At 42.2% G+C, this 16,591-nt stretch overlaps 1 long non-coding RNA gene across 8 annotated transcripts in view; it reads left to right on the forward strand.

Annotated features, from left to right (window-relative positions):
- LOC125134513 (uncharacterized) overlaps nucleotides 1–16,591 on the forward strand; it is a 74,413-nt gene that overhangs the window by 26,404 nt on the left and 31,418 nt on the right. For all 8 annotated transcript variants that reach the window (XR_007136664.1, XR_007136666.1, XR_007136661.1 and 5 more), the window contains one exon: nucleotides 1,709–1,793. This is a non-coding gene — a long non-coding RNA (uncharacterized LOC125134513). The remainder of the gene's footprint in view (nucleotides 1–1,708; nucleotides 1,794–16,591) is intronic.

Consider the following 16,591-nt stretch of genomic DNA (forward strand, 5'->3'; position numbering starts at 1 on the left):
ATGAGCAAAGCTGGAGCAATAAATCATTATCAGTACTGGATTATAAGACCCAAGAAACGATGTAAATACCCCTGAGTCCATAATAATATGAATGAATCATTGAATGCATAAATAGATGGGGTGAAAGCAGGTCGAACTTCCTTGTAGAACAACTCGGATGGATTACAATTACTTTCCCTCCCCTGGGGTGTGGGCTGGACACATGATTCCCTTCCCAATGGTGGGGTGTAGAAAGGGGAAAGAAAAAGTGGCTTTACACTGGGGAAGACCTGGTAGAGACCCCCTGAACCACGTGAGTTCAGGCATCTAAGTTACCACGGGATAGGATTTCTTGAGAAGGGTACTTGCTCTTGTGGTATTATTTTTTTTTTCCCTTAAAAGACATAACCATATGGAGTTCCTGTCATGGCTCAGTGGTTAACGAATCTGACTAGGAACCATGAGGTTGCGGGTTCGATCCCTGGCCTCGCTCAGTGGGTTAAGGATCCTGTGTTACTGTGGCTGTGGTGTAGGCCGGCGGCTTCAGCTCTGATTAGACCCCTCGCCTGGGAACCTCCACATGCCACGGGTGCGGCCCTAGAAAAGACACACACACACACACAAAACCATAACCCTAGTCTCATAATACGAATACAGGAGGGGGTTCCGTCTGTAGGGGGCGGTGCACATCAGGACTCTTCTTGGAGGGGTGGGACTGGGGGCTGTTCCCCTCGACCAGACATGGAGCGCGAGCACTGGCTTCCTTCCTCCCGGCATCCGGGAATCGCAGGCTCTCTGCTTCCACCCACCTGAGAGAAGTGTACGTTTTAACCCTGTTAGCATCTCATATAATCCTCCCTTCAGTGACGTTAGGCCCACGGTAACAGCTATTTTGGAGTAAATTAGTGCCATTGGGAAATTGAGGCCTCGGGTAATTAACTTACACTCTGACCAGAACAGGACATTTTTAAATTTTTTTCTACCATTAAAGCTCTTCTTGTTTGTACATAAGGTATGACTTACTGAGAACATTTCAACACTCGAAACTACAGGGAAACATGGCATAAAATATACTATCTCGTGTACATTTAAAAAATTAATTTTAAAAAGTGTGCCCCAGGAGTTCCCATTGTGCTGCAGCAGAAATGAATCCGACCAGTATCCATGAGGACTTGGGTTCAATCCCTGACCTCGATCAGTGGGTTAAGGATCTGGCGTTGCCGTGAGCTGTGGTGTAGGTAGCAGACGAGGCTCAGATCCGGCGTTGCTGTGGCTGTGGTGTAGACTGGCAGCTGCAGCTCCTATTCCAGCCCTAGCCTGGGAACTTCCATATGCTGCAGGTGTGGCTGTAAAGAGCAACAACTAAAAAATAAAAATAAAAAAATGTGTCCCAGAATCCATTCACATCCAGTTCCTGAGTTTTCCCGGAGATTGCTCTTATCTTCTGATTGCTGTTTCTGTAGCAAAAGAGGTAACAGTGAAAGGGGATATGGGGCCAAGAACAGATACAATGACACGAACAGCTCAAACACATGAATGAATCTTTGAATATCCTGAACTCAGGCCAGCATAATCCTTGGGTCTCCAGACTCCACTGCCTTGGACCTCAGACACTAGGGATGGGTTGATGCACTCAAAAGTCTTAAGATACCGGATTCCCAGTCACTTCATGATCCACAGAATTGGTCTTCTCTTCCTTATTTTGCCTTTTCTTGACAATGATCCAAAGGCCACACCAGAGCCGAGCCAGTATCTGTACCTGGATTTGAATGCAGAAGATTGGCCCACAGCCACGAGGACCATCCAGTACCAGGGTGAGTTTATATGATAATGATTTCGCCAGTCTTTCCTCAGCAGGACTTAATGCCTTTTTATTTATACACTGGGGCAAGGAGAATAAGCATTTGAAAGACTGTAGGATTCAGGTCAGCACTGACTTTGATACCTAGAGCATCCAAGTGTCGTTAGGAATCCCTGTTTGATTGGGATCATACAGGATCCAGGTACTTAATGGAGTCCTGGCCTTTAAAACATCACATCTAGGAATTCCCCGTCGTGGCGCAGTGGTTAACGAATCTGACTAGGAACCATGAGGTTTCGGGTTCGATCTCTGAACTTGCTCAGTGGGTTAAGGATCTGGTGTTGCCGTGAGCTGTGGTGTAGGTTGCAGACGCGGCTCAGATCTCGCGTTGCTGTGGCTCTGGCGTAGGCCGGCGGCTACAGCTCCGGTTGGACCCCTAGCCTGGGAACCTCCATATGCCGCGGGAGTGGCCCAAGAAATGGCAAAAAGACAAAAAAAATAAATAAAATTAAATAAACAAATAAATAAAACGTCACATCTAAGTCAATGACGTAGACCTCGGTCTCCAAACATGTAACTAGGGTACATATAAGTGGTGGTTGGCATAACCACTGCACTGTGCTTTTTACCTCTGATAAAAGAGCTGTCTTGGAGTTCCCATCGTGGCTCAGTGGTTAACGAATCTGACTGGGAACCATGAGGTTGAGGGTTCGATCCCTGGCCTCGCTCAGTGGGTTAAGGATCCGGCGTTGCCGAACGCGGCTCGGATTCTATGTTGCTGTGGCTCTGTGGGCTGGTGGCTACAGCTCCGATTGGACCCCTAGCCTGGGAACTTCCATATGCCACGAGAGCGGCCCTAGAAATGGCAAAAAGACAAAAAAAACAAAAAAACAAAAAAACTGTCTTTATGAGTAAAACCAGGTAGAAGAATCCTGGCCATGGTAATAAAGCAATACTATAATTTGGGTGTAACGGCAGAAATTAGTACCACTGTTAACATCCTAAAGGAAGAATGAGTTAAGATCCCTAATATGCTTATATTTAAATTCTCAGCATGACCCTTAAAAATACAGAAATACAGGAGGCTGCTGTATCATGGAACAGACAGATCCAAGTGCCATCTGGCCAGAAATGGGTTTGGTCAGATCTCAAAGTTAGAAGTTCAAGCCATCTCAGTGAAAATGTATCAGATGATGGAGTTCCTGCTGTGGCGCAGTGGAGATGAATCTGACTAGTATCCTTGAGGATGTGGGCTCGAACCCTGTCCTCGCTCAGTGGGTTGGGGATCTTGTATTGCTGTGGCTATGGCGTAGGCCAGCAGCTGTAGCTCCGATTCACCCCCTAGCCTGGGAACTTCCATATGCCGAGAGTGGGGCCCTAAAAAGCAAAAATAAATAAATTAAGATAGATAGATAGAAAGAATGGTGGGTGTGCTGCCCCCAAGATTGAGCATGAACAGATTTTGAGGGCCAGAACAGGTGCAAAAAGCAGGTAGCCCAGAACCCATGTCTTCCGGTAGAATTGTACCAGAGCCTTTGTCTTCACTCACAGCTTTACAACCTGATGGACAAAGGCAGGTGCAGACTGGTTAAGAGATGGATGGGCTTGTATGTTGATGCAAGCCGGAAATGCATGGCTGCCGTGAAATGTGCTCACACAAGGGAGATCTTATGGAGGCGAGAGAAAAATTCTCCCTATTTAGAGAAGACAAGGCACTGCTCCTGGTCACCTTGTTTCTAGGGCAAGACAAGTGACCTGAAGTTAAAAGATGGATGTCTTAGTTTGCAAAGTCCCACTGACTGGGGAGCTTAAACTGCAGAAATTTACTTTCTCAGGATTGTAGAGGCCGAGAGTTCAAGATCAAGCTGTTAGCAGAGTTGGTTTCTTCCGAGGTCCTGTCTCCTTGGCTTGCACATCGTTGTCTTCTTGTATCGTCACCTGATCGTCCCTCTGTGCCTCCTTGTGTCCAAATCTCCTTTTTAAAAAAAAAAAAAAAATGCCAGTTACGTTGGGTTCGGGCCCACTCTAATGACCTCATTTTACCTTAATTCTCTCCTCAAAGACCCTCTCTCTAAATATACATTCTGGGAGTTCCCGTCGTGGCGCAGTGGTTAATGAATCTGACTAGGAACCATGAGGTTGCGGGTTCGGTCCCTGGCCTTGCTCAGTGGGTTAACGATCCGGCGTTGCCGTGAGCTGTGGTGTAGGTTGCAGACTCTGCTCGGATCCCGCGTTGCTGTGGCTCTGGCGTAGGCCGGTGGCTACAGCTCCGATTGGACCCCTAGCCTGGGAACCTCCGTATGCCGCGGGAGCGGCCCAAGAAATAGCAAAAAGACAATAAATAAATAAATAAATAAATAAATATACATCCTGAAATCCTAGAGGTTAGGATTCAACACAGGAATTTTAGAGGAACACAGTTCAGCCCTTAACAATATACAAACTCACGGGCCATGTGACAAATGGATGCTCTAGCTCATTTCCATCTGCGGTTATCTGTAGCCTTGGGTGGCATCACTCGGAGGGGAAGATCCCCCCAGCCACAACCCATGGAATCACAAGAAGTAATAAAATGATAGTTACCAGTTTAATCAAATTTGTGAGAGAAATGAACACACAACGCAACATGCATTTCAATCTCACAGTCTAAAGAGCTTTAATAAATAAGTCTACTATGTAACTATACCTCAGTAAAGCTATAAAACAGGAGTTTCCATTGTGGCTCCGCAGGTTCAAAACCTGATGCAGTCTCCGTGAGGATGCGGGTTTGATCCCTGGCTTTGATCAGTGGGTTAAGGATCCAGCACTGCCATAAGTTGCAGTGTAGGTCACAGATGTGGCCCAGATCTGCCGTTGCCATGGCTGTGGCTAGGCCTCCGCTGTAGCTCCTAGCCCAGGAACTTCGACATGCCACAGGTATGGCATTAAAAAAAAAAAAGAGAGACCTAAAACAAGAGCATAAATACTCACATCCATATAGATTTAATCGTTTACCCAAACTAGCTTCCAATAAACATTGACCTAATTTCTATAAATATTAATTTTTCACATTCTAGAAATTAATATAAATAAGTTAATATCCTATGTAATCTCTTTGGTAAATGACTTCCTTCTCTTTATACAATACCTTTTTTTTTTAATTCTTTTTTTTTGGCTGCACCTGTGGCATGCAGAAGTTCCTGGGCCAGGGATTGAACTCATGTCACAGCAGTGACAACACCAGATCCTTAGCCACTAGGCCACCGGGGAATTCTAGCACAATACTTTTAAGGTTTAGTCATGTCGCTGCCTGTACTAATAGTTCATTCCCCTTCTTACTAGTTACTGTAATGTCGTATAGTAAAGCCAAATTTGTCCATTCAGTTTCTAATGGAAAGGTGGTTTTCCTCAAGATTTTGGCCATTATGAGTAGAGCTGTTATAGTCAATCCTTACCAGTCTCTTTGTTGTATATTTTCATTATTTGTGTAAATTCTAAGGCTGTAATCTGTTGATCATATGATAATTTTATCATTAACTTCATAAGAAACTGTTGGGCTTTTTCCAAATTGTTTGTGAGATTTTATATTCCCCAGGGCAATTTAGAAGACTTCCAGGTATTTCAAATCCTTGTCTCTTATCAATCTTACTAATTTTAGCAACTGCAGTGGATATGAAGTGGTATCTTATAGAAGTTTTACATATATTTTTTGAGTAAATATTGTTAGGGACTATTAGTCATTCATGTATCAGGTTTTATAAAATATCTATTCAATGCTTTGCTCATTTGTACTGTTTCTTTATGCTTTTATTATTGAATGGTAAGAAATTTTTTTTTCTTGATGTGTTTGTGGGAGAAGGTGAGCACCACGTCTTATTCCTCTGCTAGCACGATCCTGCTTCTTTTTTTTTCGTTAATGTGTTTTCAGTTTTTGCTTTTTTTTTTAGGGCCGCACCTGTGGCATATGGAGGTTCCCAGGCTAGAGGTCAAATCAGAGCTGTAGCCACTGGCCTATACCACAGCCACAACAACACCAGATCCTCAGTGCACTGAGCAGGGCCAGGGATTGAACCCGTGTTCTCATGGATGTTAGTCAGGTTTGTTAACCACTGAGCCGCGACGGGAATTCCTTGTTAATTTATTTTGGAGAGAGGTTGGTTGATATATGGGTTTTGTGTATAGCTCCCTGAGGCTTATTCTTTCTTCTTCTTCTTTTTTTTTTTTTTGGATTTACAGCTTTTGAACAGTGGAGGTCGTAATGTTTTAGTGATGCACACTTTGTCATTTTGTCTCTCTTTTTTAAAATTTTGTCTTTTATAGTTGGTGTTTTTTGCATGCTTTCTGTTGCCTGTGCTACTGATAACTTTCATTTCCTTTAGGCACTCACCCTATTAAGCTAGAAAATAGATGTTATCTAAATATACACAAATATTTTATTTTTATTTTTTATTTTTTTTGTCTTTTTGCCATTTCTTGGGCCGGTCCCGTGGCATATGGAGGTTCCCAGGCTAGGGGTCGAATCGGAGCTGTAGCTGCTGGCCTGCACCAGAGCCACAGCAACGTAGGATCTGACCCGCGTCTACGACCTACACCACAGCTCATGGCAACGCCGGATCGTTAACCCACTGAGCAAGGGCAGGGATCGAACCCGCAACCGCATGGTTCTTAGTCGGATTTGTTAACCACTGCGTCAGGACGGGAACTCCTACACAAATATTTTAAAACATTTTGGTAGCCACAGAAAATCTCCCTGTGCCCATTTTGTCCCCAAGTCTGTGCCAGGTTTGCCATCTGTCCCCCAGGGGCTTTCTTCTCTGAATCCTCCTTTGCATCCAAGGTTGATCGTTGAACTTCATGGGGGATAAGGTCTCAGACAGCTGGATTTTGCAGCCTCCACTCTGCATCTTAACCACACCTATGCCCACTCAGATTCCTAGTTCTTTGTCAGGCGCTCTTATTCGGAGAGTTTTAAATGTAAGGACCTGTTTATTGGAAGGTTGAAATTGGGGGTCTGGGTAGGTTAGAGGGGGTGTAACCATCAGGCAATGCCTTTATTCCTGCCACTGCTTGAAAGTTGGCTCAGATGGCCAAGCCTAGGCCAGGAGTGCCATCTCCCCCGCAGGGCGTCCTCTCCCAGAATGGACACAGATGCTTCAGGAATGTGTGAGGGGTCAGGGAAGGGGCCATGAATCTGAGTAGATGTATGTAAAAACTACAGAAAGCTGCCACTCCGGTAGATCAGATTATTTTCACAGGAGTATATGTTGACAATTCCAAAACTACTTTATGTGTATACTTGAGTTGAACGAATAAGTAAATAAATTATATAAAATGGGAGTCAGGTTTCTTATTGTTAGAAAAAAAGGCACAAATAATCAGGGGTTTTCTAGCATGACCCTTGTATGACTCTATAGTCGGAGACAGTATGAACTCATGTTTAACATCTCTTGTTTTTGTTTTGTTTTGATTTGTTTCTTTGGCCATGCCCACAGCATGCAAAAGTTCCCGGCCCAGGGATCAAACCTGCACCACAGTAATGACAACGCTGGTTCCCGCCAAGCCACCAGGGAACTCCCATTTTAACATCTGTTGAGAGAGAAATAGAAGTAGTTATATCTGTGTTTATACACATGAATTAACATGCGTACATTTATTTCCCAGCTCTGACTACTGACAGGGTCTGGAACCAGGGACACCCGACAACTGAATAACCCAGTGCCCCAGATATGGGTTTCTAAATTCCATTGTTCAGGTACAGAAAACAGCAACAACGACACCCTAGGGCACTAGAGGATAGACCAAGGAAAAATCGTGACTTGAGAGAGTGGAGAAACCTGGCAGATACCACCTTAGCCAAGTGGTCAGTGTTCTTGTCACGTTTTCAATGCCATGTACCAGGATAGGGTGCAATGAGAAAAATACTTCCTCTGTGTGCTCCTCTTCCCCCAGTTGGAGGGCCCCAGTCTAATCATGAAAACGCATCAGCCAAACCCAAGGTGAGGAACAGCCTGTGAAACAGCTGACCAGAAAAATTGCCAGGTCCTCAAAAACAAAGTTCAACTAAGTTATCGGAATAGACCAGAGAAGGCTAAGAAGGCAGGATGACTCATTGCTGCGGTATCTGGGATTGGATTCTGGCAGAGAAGAAGGGAAAAAGTGTAGGAATCTGAACCAAATGTCGTTTAGTTCCTAGTATTGTACTTACGTTAGTCACTTGGTTTTGGCAAATGTCCCGTCATGAAGTAAGATGTTGTCGTTAGGGCAAACGAGGTAAAGGGTACGTGTAAATTCTCTGTAATCATTTTAGCACCTTTTTTTTTTTTTTCTTTTGATAAATCCCAAATTGTCCCTAAATTTAAAAAAATTAGTTGAGGAGTTCCCGTCGTGGCGCAGTGGTTAACGAATCCGACTAGGAACCATGAGGTTGCGGGTTCGATCCCTGCCCTTGCTCAGTAGGTTGGGGGTCCGGTGTTGCCGTGAGCTGTGGTGTAGGTTGCAGACGCGGCTCGGATCCCAAGTTGCTGTGGCTCTGGTGTAGGCCGGTGGCTACAGCTCCGATTCAACCCCTAGCCTGGGAACCTCCATATGCCGCAGGGGCGGCCCAAGAAATAGCAACAACAACAACAAAAAGACAAAAAAAATTAGTTGAATTCAAATGAATAAAGAGAGAAGACTCAGTTTTCAGGACGGTGGAAAATTTCAAAATTGTTAAATGGTGTTCAAAGGGAAACGTCAATGAATTCCTTAAGACATTCATTGCTGCCATCTCATTTTTACCATAATGCTGTCAGTCCTGTACCATTCCAGTCTGTGGCTGCATCTTATATTTTTATAGTGTCCATCGTGCTTTATTTCGTTTCTGGAAGGATGTTTTATTTTTAGAGTAGTCAAATTTACTCTTATTTTCCTTCATGTTGTTTGCTTTTCAGGTTATAAAATCCTAAAACTGTTGGAGTTCCCATTGTGGCTCAGCAGAAATGAGTCTGACTAGTATCCATGAGGATGCAGGTTTGATGCCTGGCCTCGCTCAGTGGGTTAAGGATCCGGCGTTGCTGTGAGCTGTGGTGTAGGTTGCAGATGTGGTGCGGATCTAGTGTTGCTTTGGCTGTGGTGTACACTGGCAGCTGTAGCTCAGATTCAACCCCTAGCCTGGGAACTTCCATATGCCATGGGTATGGCCCTAAAAAGCAAAATAAAATAAAATAAAATAAAATAAAATCCTAAAAGCGTTATTTTGTGTGTTCTTATACAAGTTTGAGTTTCATATTTTATTCTCAGGACTTTAATCTGACAAAGAATGATTTTTTTTTTTGTCTTTTTAGGGCTGCACCCACGGCATATGGAGGTTCCCAGGCTAGGAATTGAATTGGCGCTGCAACCACTGGCTTACACCACAGCCACAGCAACGCCAAATCCAAGCTGCGTCTGCGACCTACACTGAAACTTCACAGCAATGCAACCTCACTGAGCAAGGCCAGGGATTGAACCTGTATCCTCATGAATACTAGTCAGAATTATTTCCTCTGAGCCATAATGGAAACTCCAGAATGATTTTTGTATTTGCAAAAGAATCTTGATTTAGTGGGAATAAGGAATATTCTTTCTCCCTTGCCCAGTGTTTCTTGCTTTTGCATGTCACATGGGAAAGGGTCAGCCCATGTCAGGTGGAGTCTGGCTCTAGGCTCTCTGGATTTATTGCTTTGTGTGGGCCCAGGGCTGTTACTTTTGGTAGGCTGAGGCAATGTCAGGAACTCTGTAATGAGAAGGATCAGGTATATTGTTGCTGGGCAACTAAGGGATAAAAGATGATTGAGGAATTGAGAAGATAAACGGAAATGGTTACCAGGGTAGGGTTTGTCAGCCTGGCATTTATTTTTATAAATTTTATGGATGCATACACTACTTGCAGAGAAAGTAAATGAAACTTCAGTGTACATTTCCATGAATGTATACACTGCGCATGCAATTCTGTTAGGTTCAGTCAGGTCAAAAACCAGAACGTTAAAATTCTATTATTCCATAGATGGGTTCATAGAAGTTGTTGGTGGAGTAGTGATTGGGGGTTGATAACTGCTGACATTGATTCTGGTCCACTCACAGTGGCCAGATGGCGCGGGGGCACATATGGAGTACAAGGAATGATTTCCTTCCCATATCTGGTAGTCACAGCCTCTCTGCTTCCACACACAGTCTGTGACATCAGGTTGAGGGCAGTCACGCCAGCAGAAAAGGCAAGGCTGAACCTAGAGGTGGAGGGAGAGCCAGGGCTTGTTATCACCCCCTTCCCACCCCGGTTTACAACCCCATCCTACAAAGGCGAGGGCCACAGGGGTCTGAACACAGGTCGGGGCTGAAGAGAAGCGTTGGGGGCAGGGGAGGGGGGGGTGCGGAACTGGGGAAGAAGGCCAGGGGACAGGCAGATGGTGAGAGCGCCGGGGTCATCCGCAGAGGGAGGTCACAGGGAGGGAGCTCTGAGCACATGGACATGACAACCCCCGGTGCCTGGGCTGCCGAGAAAACTGCTTAGGAGATGACTCACTTTGCACTTGCATCCTCTTTCATACCCGGCCCTGAAACCTAATTTCTGCTCTCTGGTGAGGCTGTTCCAGAAGTACACCAGGTGGCATCGTGTGAAATGCAGGGACCCCCTCCTCAGATAGCCTGCAGTGATCAAACAGCATGACCTGAGGGTCAGCGCGGCCCAAATGGGGAAGGACAAGCTCTGACCCCTAGGTAGTTAGGCCTAGAGGGTCCGGAAACCCTGAGGCTGGTACAGGGTGGTCAGCCATGAATGACAGTCCAGCATCTCCCTGGGCAGAATCTGTCAGCTGACAGAGAAGGGGCCTTGGTCCTTGGTGGTGCTAGAGATGCTGCAGTAGAGTGGGTAGCAAGGCTCAGGGGCTGTATGCGGACCGCGTACTCACCTGCAATGAGTAATTGTGACTGTCGAGGGGTCCTGACCTCATAACCACATTTGTTCCAATCCTTGGGTGTGTATAAATGGTCAATTTTGCCTACGTTTTGGGGAGCCTTGAGTATCTGTTGGGGGGATGGAAAGAATAGGACCTTAGTTATTCACTGAAGTGGCTGGAATCTAGAAAACATCCAGTCCCCTCAGCAGGAGCTGGTTGGAGAGCTTGTTGGTTTTGAGGGAAGGGGGTAAAAAAGGAAGAGGTGTTGGGCTTACCTCAGTGACTCTGATTTTGTAATTTCGTTTCAAAAAAGTGCCACGCCCTTGTCCTATTATATCGGCTACTACAACTGGGAGGAGAAAGAAATGGGTCATCGACTTAAGAGTTCCCCATGCTGTCTCCTTAAACACCGTTCGGATCACCAGAGCTCCCCCACCTCCGTGTTTCTGCTCCCCAGGGCGAGACCTCCTCCTTGGGGGGCACTTCTCCAGTGTCTCCGTCAACTCACCAATGTCTGACATGCAGTAAAACGTCTGAGGGTGCAGAATTTTGCAAAGACAAGCACTGCAAGGTGTGGACAGAGCCAGGAGCAAAGGAAAGGCCAGCAGGAATGAGGGATCCATGGTGGGCCCTGGGGGGAGACAGTGTGAATTAAAGCGTGAACTTCTAGCCCGCCTCCCCCGTTCACTCCATGACAGAATCTAGGCCAGCTTTGAACACCGTCTACCTCCCTCAGTGTTTAGGAATCTGAGGAAGATTGGGTCCAGTTGCCGTGATCACATGGACCCGATGCACAAAGTCTGTGCCCCACACCTAGGATGCCTTACCTCTGACAGTCTGAGCCAGGGTGTGCCACAGCTTGCGTAGGGCACTCAGCATCATGAAGCATAAATAGTTGCCTGCATTTCTTTTCACCCTGGGGTGTATCCGTCAGAGACGTACAATATGATTACTGGGTGTACTAGTCCCTTGGAATTCTTTTGATCTCATCTGCATTTCCTTTTCATCCTTCAGCCGTATCAACCAGGCATTGGAATCCTTGCCTGTGTGGCTATTCAGAGAGCCACTGACTTCACCCATTCCTGGACAGGATTATGAGCGGAGGCACAACCCCCTAAAATTTACATGTTGAAATCCTAACTCCAAGTCCCTTGGAATGTGACTGTATTGAAAAATAGGGTTAAAAAATAGGGTTTTTAAAGAGAGACTGAAGGTAAAATGAGGTCATTTGGGTGGGCCTTAATCCAATATGATTGGTATCCTCATAAGAAGAAGAGATTAGGACACAGGTGCACACAGAGAGAAGACCAGGTGAAAGTACCGGGAGAAGAAGGCCATCCGTAAACGAAGGAGATGCTCTCGGAAGAGAGTGAAGCTGCTGACACCTTGACCTCAGACCTCCAGCCTCCAGAACTGTAAGGAAACGCATTTCTCGTATTCAAGCCGCCAGTCTGTAGCACTTTGTCACGGCAGCCCTGGAAGACTAAAAGTTTCTTCTGTTTTAAAAAATATACTTAGGGCTTTTCTGTAATCTAAACTTGCATTAAGATTTTGAGAAGACAAAATCACCTCCACCACCTGATCTGCACGACCACATTTATTCAGTCACCCAGCTTCTCCTTTTAGCCACACTTCTCTGTGCCATCCACACAGGCTTTCAATAATTGCATCATGGTTTATCCTCCCATTGCTCTTTTAATTGAAACAGCTATAAGCACAGACATCAGCACATTCGCATTCTCTTAGGTAAAATTGTAGCATCCTGTATATATATACATATATATATGTATATATATATATATGGCTTTTGTCATCTTGCCATTTTTATTATAGGCATATCCTAAGAGGAAACCATAGTAGTATATATTCTTCATTCTTTTTCAGTTGTATAATACTCCATGTTGATACTCTCTGGATTATCCAACTAGTTCCTCATGATTGGTCCTTTTATTTATTTATTTATTTATTTATTTATTTATTTATTTTATTTTCCCACTGAACAGCAAGGGGGTCAGGTTATCCTTACATGTATACATTACAATTACATTTTTCCCCCAGCCTTTCTTCTGTTGCAACATGAGTATCTAGACAAAGTTCTCAATGCTATTCAGCAGGATCTCCTTGTAAATCTATTCTAAGTTGTGTCTGATTGGTCCTTTTAATAGTATTCTGTTGTTTGCTCTTACAAATAATACTTGAATGAATAGGCATGTCAGTTTATTTATTTATTTATTCTCTTCCACAAAGTTCCTTTAATTTTTTTTGCACTTTTTAATATATATTTTAATTGTAATCGATTGTTATTTCCCCAATGCATTTTTTTTTTCTACTGTACGACCTGGTGACGTGTGAGTATATATTATATCTGAAAATGTCTTTAGCAGTGACTTCCAGAAATAGGATTGAGATTAAGGGTTATTTAAATTTTTTTCTATGACTTTTTCCTGTTGTCTCACTTTTTGCTGCGGGGTTGATTGACTTTTCCTTCATTTTTAGAAACCATGTATTGAACATGTTAACCCTTCACAGTTTGATTGCAAATATTCTTTTTATATCACATTTTACTCCTCTTGAGTTTAAAAAACATCATTTAATATAATCAGTTTAACTATGTTTTGATTAACTACTTCTAGGATTCCTCATTAGCAAAGGTTTCCCTACTAAGTGAGATTAGAGGATTTTACCCATGAGTTCTCCTATCATTGGCATAATTTCACCTTTTATATTTAGATCTCTGACCTGCTTGGAATTTTTCTTAGTATGAGGCATGAACAGTTTTATCTTTGTCTTACAGATCTCCCATGTATATGGAAAGGTAACCCAATACCTGTATTACAAATATAATTATACAGATTTTTACCTTATGATAAGTTTCTCCATACTTAATTGAGATGTCACCTTTATCCTATATTAAATTTCCATAGGTATTGAGACTATATCATGATTTTCTCTTCTATTCAATTTGTCTATTTCTTCATCATTACCAGATTATAGGGTCTTTAAAACACAACTGAAGATTTTTTCTGTCTTTTTTTTTTCTCCTCCATCTGCCGGAGGTTTCCCTGATTCTTTGCCACCCAGCCCGTGTCTTCACATCTTCCTAGCCAGCAATGCCTAAACAGGTCTTTCTCACATCATGATATGTGACGCTGACTCTTCTGCCTCATTCTTCCTCATTTAAAAGTTCTTCGTGATTACCTCTGCTCCACTTCGATGAGCCAGGATAACCTCTTTATTTTTAAGTTGGTTGATTAGCGAACTTCACTCCATCTGCAGCATTAACACCCCCTTATCATTTAACATGACGTTTACAGGGTCCAAGGACAAGGATGTGGTGATCTTTGGAGGGGCATTATTTTGACCAAAGGGGCGGATGTGTGTGCATGTGTGTGCTTGTGCACGCACACACATACACACACATACCCATTTCCTACCTATGGACGTAGAAAATCAGAGTTCCACCGGACACACTACATCCACTTTATGCGTTGCAAGATTCTTTGTGGGAATACCATCTCCAGGCAAATGGAGCCACACTGGTGTGTTTCAGGAAGAAGATGATCAGTTAACTTTTTATTTTTCAACTTTATTGCACATTCACTGTTTTGTTTCAGTCTGGCTTGTTTTTATTTTTCTTTCAGTGTCTTTTCGATAACTAAAGTATTTTCTTTTAGCTACATAAAAGCTATTTTTAAGATACCTCATTCTTTTCTTAGTCCAGTATAGGAAATCTTTGCCTGTGCCAAGGTTGGGAAAATGTCATATCTTCTAGAATTTGTAGGCCTAAACTTTTAAACTTTGGTCTATGGTCCATTTCACGTTAATTTTTATGTGTGGTCTGGGGACAGAATTCTAGTTAATTATTTTCATGTAAAATAAATTGTTCTGGTGTAATTTCTTAAGAAGAGCCATTTTCTCCATAGTTTTACCTTGGCTTCTTTCTTGAAAATCAACTCACCCCATGTGTGTGGGTTTGTTTCTGGGTATTTCCTTCCATTGTCTGTGTATCTCTTCTCTTGCCAGTATTGTATTTTGTTACGGTAGCTTTCTGAAACATTTGAAAGTTGCTAGTGTAATTCTTTAAATTGTCTTCTTTTTCAAAGCTGGATTGGCTATTTTCATTGCATATACATGTTAGATACTGCTTGTCAGTATCTGCAAAAACACCTATTGGGCTAGCTAAAAAAAAACTAATAAATTTTGTTTATAAGATTACCTGTGGGAAAAGACAAGTTTTTTTTTCTTTCGTATTTCTTTCCAATAACTTTGTATTTTGTTCTGTTGAGTTGCCTTATATACTAACTACAACTTTTGTTACAATGAAGAATGAAAAGGATAAAACCAGAAATCTTTTACCCTTTTGCTGAACTTAAGGGGAAATCAGTCAGTCTTTTGTAATTAAATATGATGTTATTTGTAAGGGGTAATTATACAGTCTGTATTGATTGATTGATTGATTGATTGTCTTTTTAGGGCTACGCCTGTGGCATATGGAAGTTTCCAGGCTAGGGGTTGAATCAGCCCAGCAAGGTGGGATCTGAGCCGTGACTGCCACCTACACCACAGATGATGGCAATGCCAGATCCTTGACCCACTGAGCAAGGCCAGGGATCAAACCCTCAACCCCATGGATGCTAGTCAGATTTGTTTCTGCTGCGCCATGACGGGGACCTCTATACAGTCCTTAATAGGTTCATAATGTTCTCTCCTATTTGTATGTTTCTGAGAGATATTATCAAGAACGATCGTTGAATTTTGCCAGATGTTGTTTTCTGTGTCTTCTTACATAATTACATAGGTTTTCTTCAACCACTTATTTGGTTAATGTCGTAAATTACATTATTTAATTTCCCTAAAGATAAACCAACTTTGCTGTTGGTTCTTAAATCCCAGTTAGTCACATATTGTTGGATTTGGTTTGCTAATATTGTCTTGTGGAGTCAATGTGTATATTCATAAGTAGTATTGATGTTAGGGAGTATTTTTTGTATTTAATTTTAGCATCAGAATAACTTTTAATTGATAAAGCAATTTAGAAAAGTTTTATTTTGCTTCTATGAAAGAGTTTGTGAATGAATGCACTATTTTTTTCCTTAGTGTTTGTCAGAATTAATTAGTGAAACAAAGTTTATTTGACTTATAAGAAGAAAATCATTATGCGAAGGCTGTTTAATTGGTACAGTGCTATCGAAGTTTTGTATTTATTCTTACATGTATTTTGGATTATTTTATTTCTCAAGGAATTTGTAGAATTCACATAAGCTGTCAAATTTATAGCATAAGCTTATTTATTATATTTCCTGATCTACTTTTATCAAGGTAAGATCCGTAGTGGTATTCCTTTATCAATCCAGATAAGGGTAATTGACACATTTTCATATTTTTTTTCCTTGAATAATATCCCTACTGGATTTTTACTTTGATTGCCTTTCTATAAAAACAGTGCTTTAATTTAATTGATATTTTCTATTTTTCTATTTATTTTCTTTCATATTTCTTTCTTCTTTTGAGTTTTAATATAACATGTCCTTCTTTTCCAATATCTCAAGGTGGAAGCTTACGTTGTTGATGTAAGACCTTTCTTCTTTTTCTGATATAAACATTTAAAGATATGCTATACTCTAAGCCCTCTTCTAGTTCTGTCCCACAACATTTGTAATGTTTTGGTTAAATTTTTATTCTATTCAAAATATATTCCAATTCCTTTTGTGATTTCTCTTTTGACCTGTGGATTGTTTGAAAATGTCCTGATTAATTCCTAAATATCTAGAGATTTTCAAATAACTTCTGTTATAAATAAATGCATTCATCTGTGGTCAGAGAACACAGTCTGTCTGATTTGAATTCTTTTAAATAATTAAGATTTATTTTATGCCATAGCATATCATTTTTTTTGAAAAAAAAAAAAATATTGTTCTAC

Source organism: Phacochoerus africanus, chromosome 8 (genome assembly GCF_016906955.1).
Source record: "Phacochoerus africanus isolate WHEZ1 chromosome 8, ROS_Pafr_v1, whole genome shotgun sequence".
In the NCBI taxonomy this organism is placed as follows: Eukaryota; Metazoa; Chordata; class Mammalia; order Artiodactyla; family Suidae; genus Phacochoerus; species Phacochoerus africanus.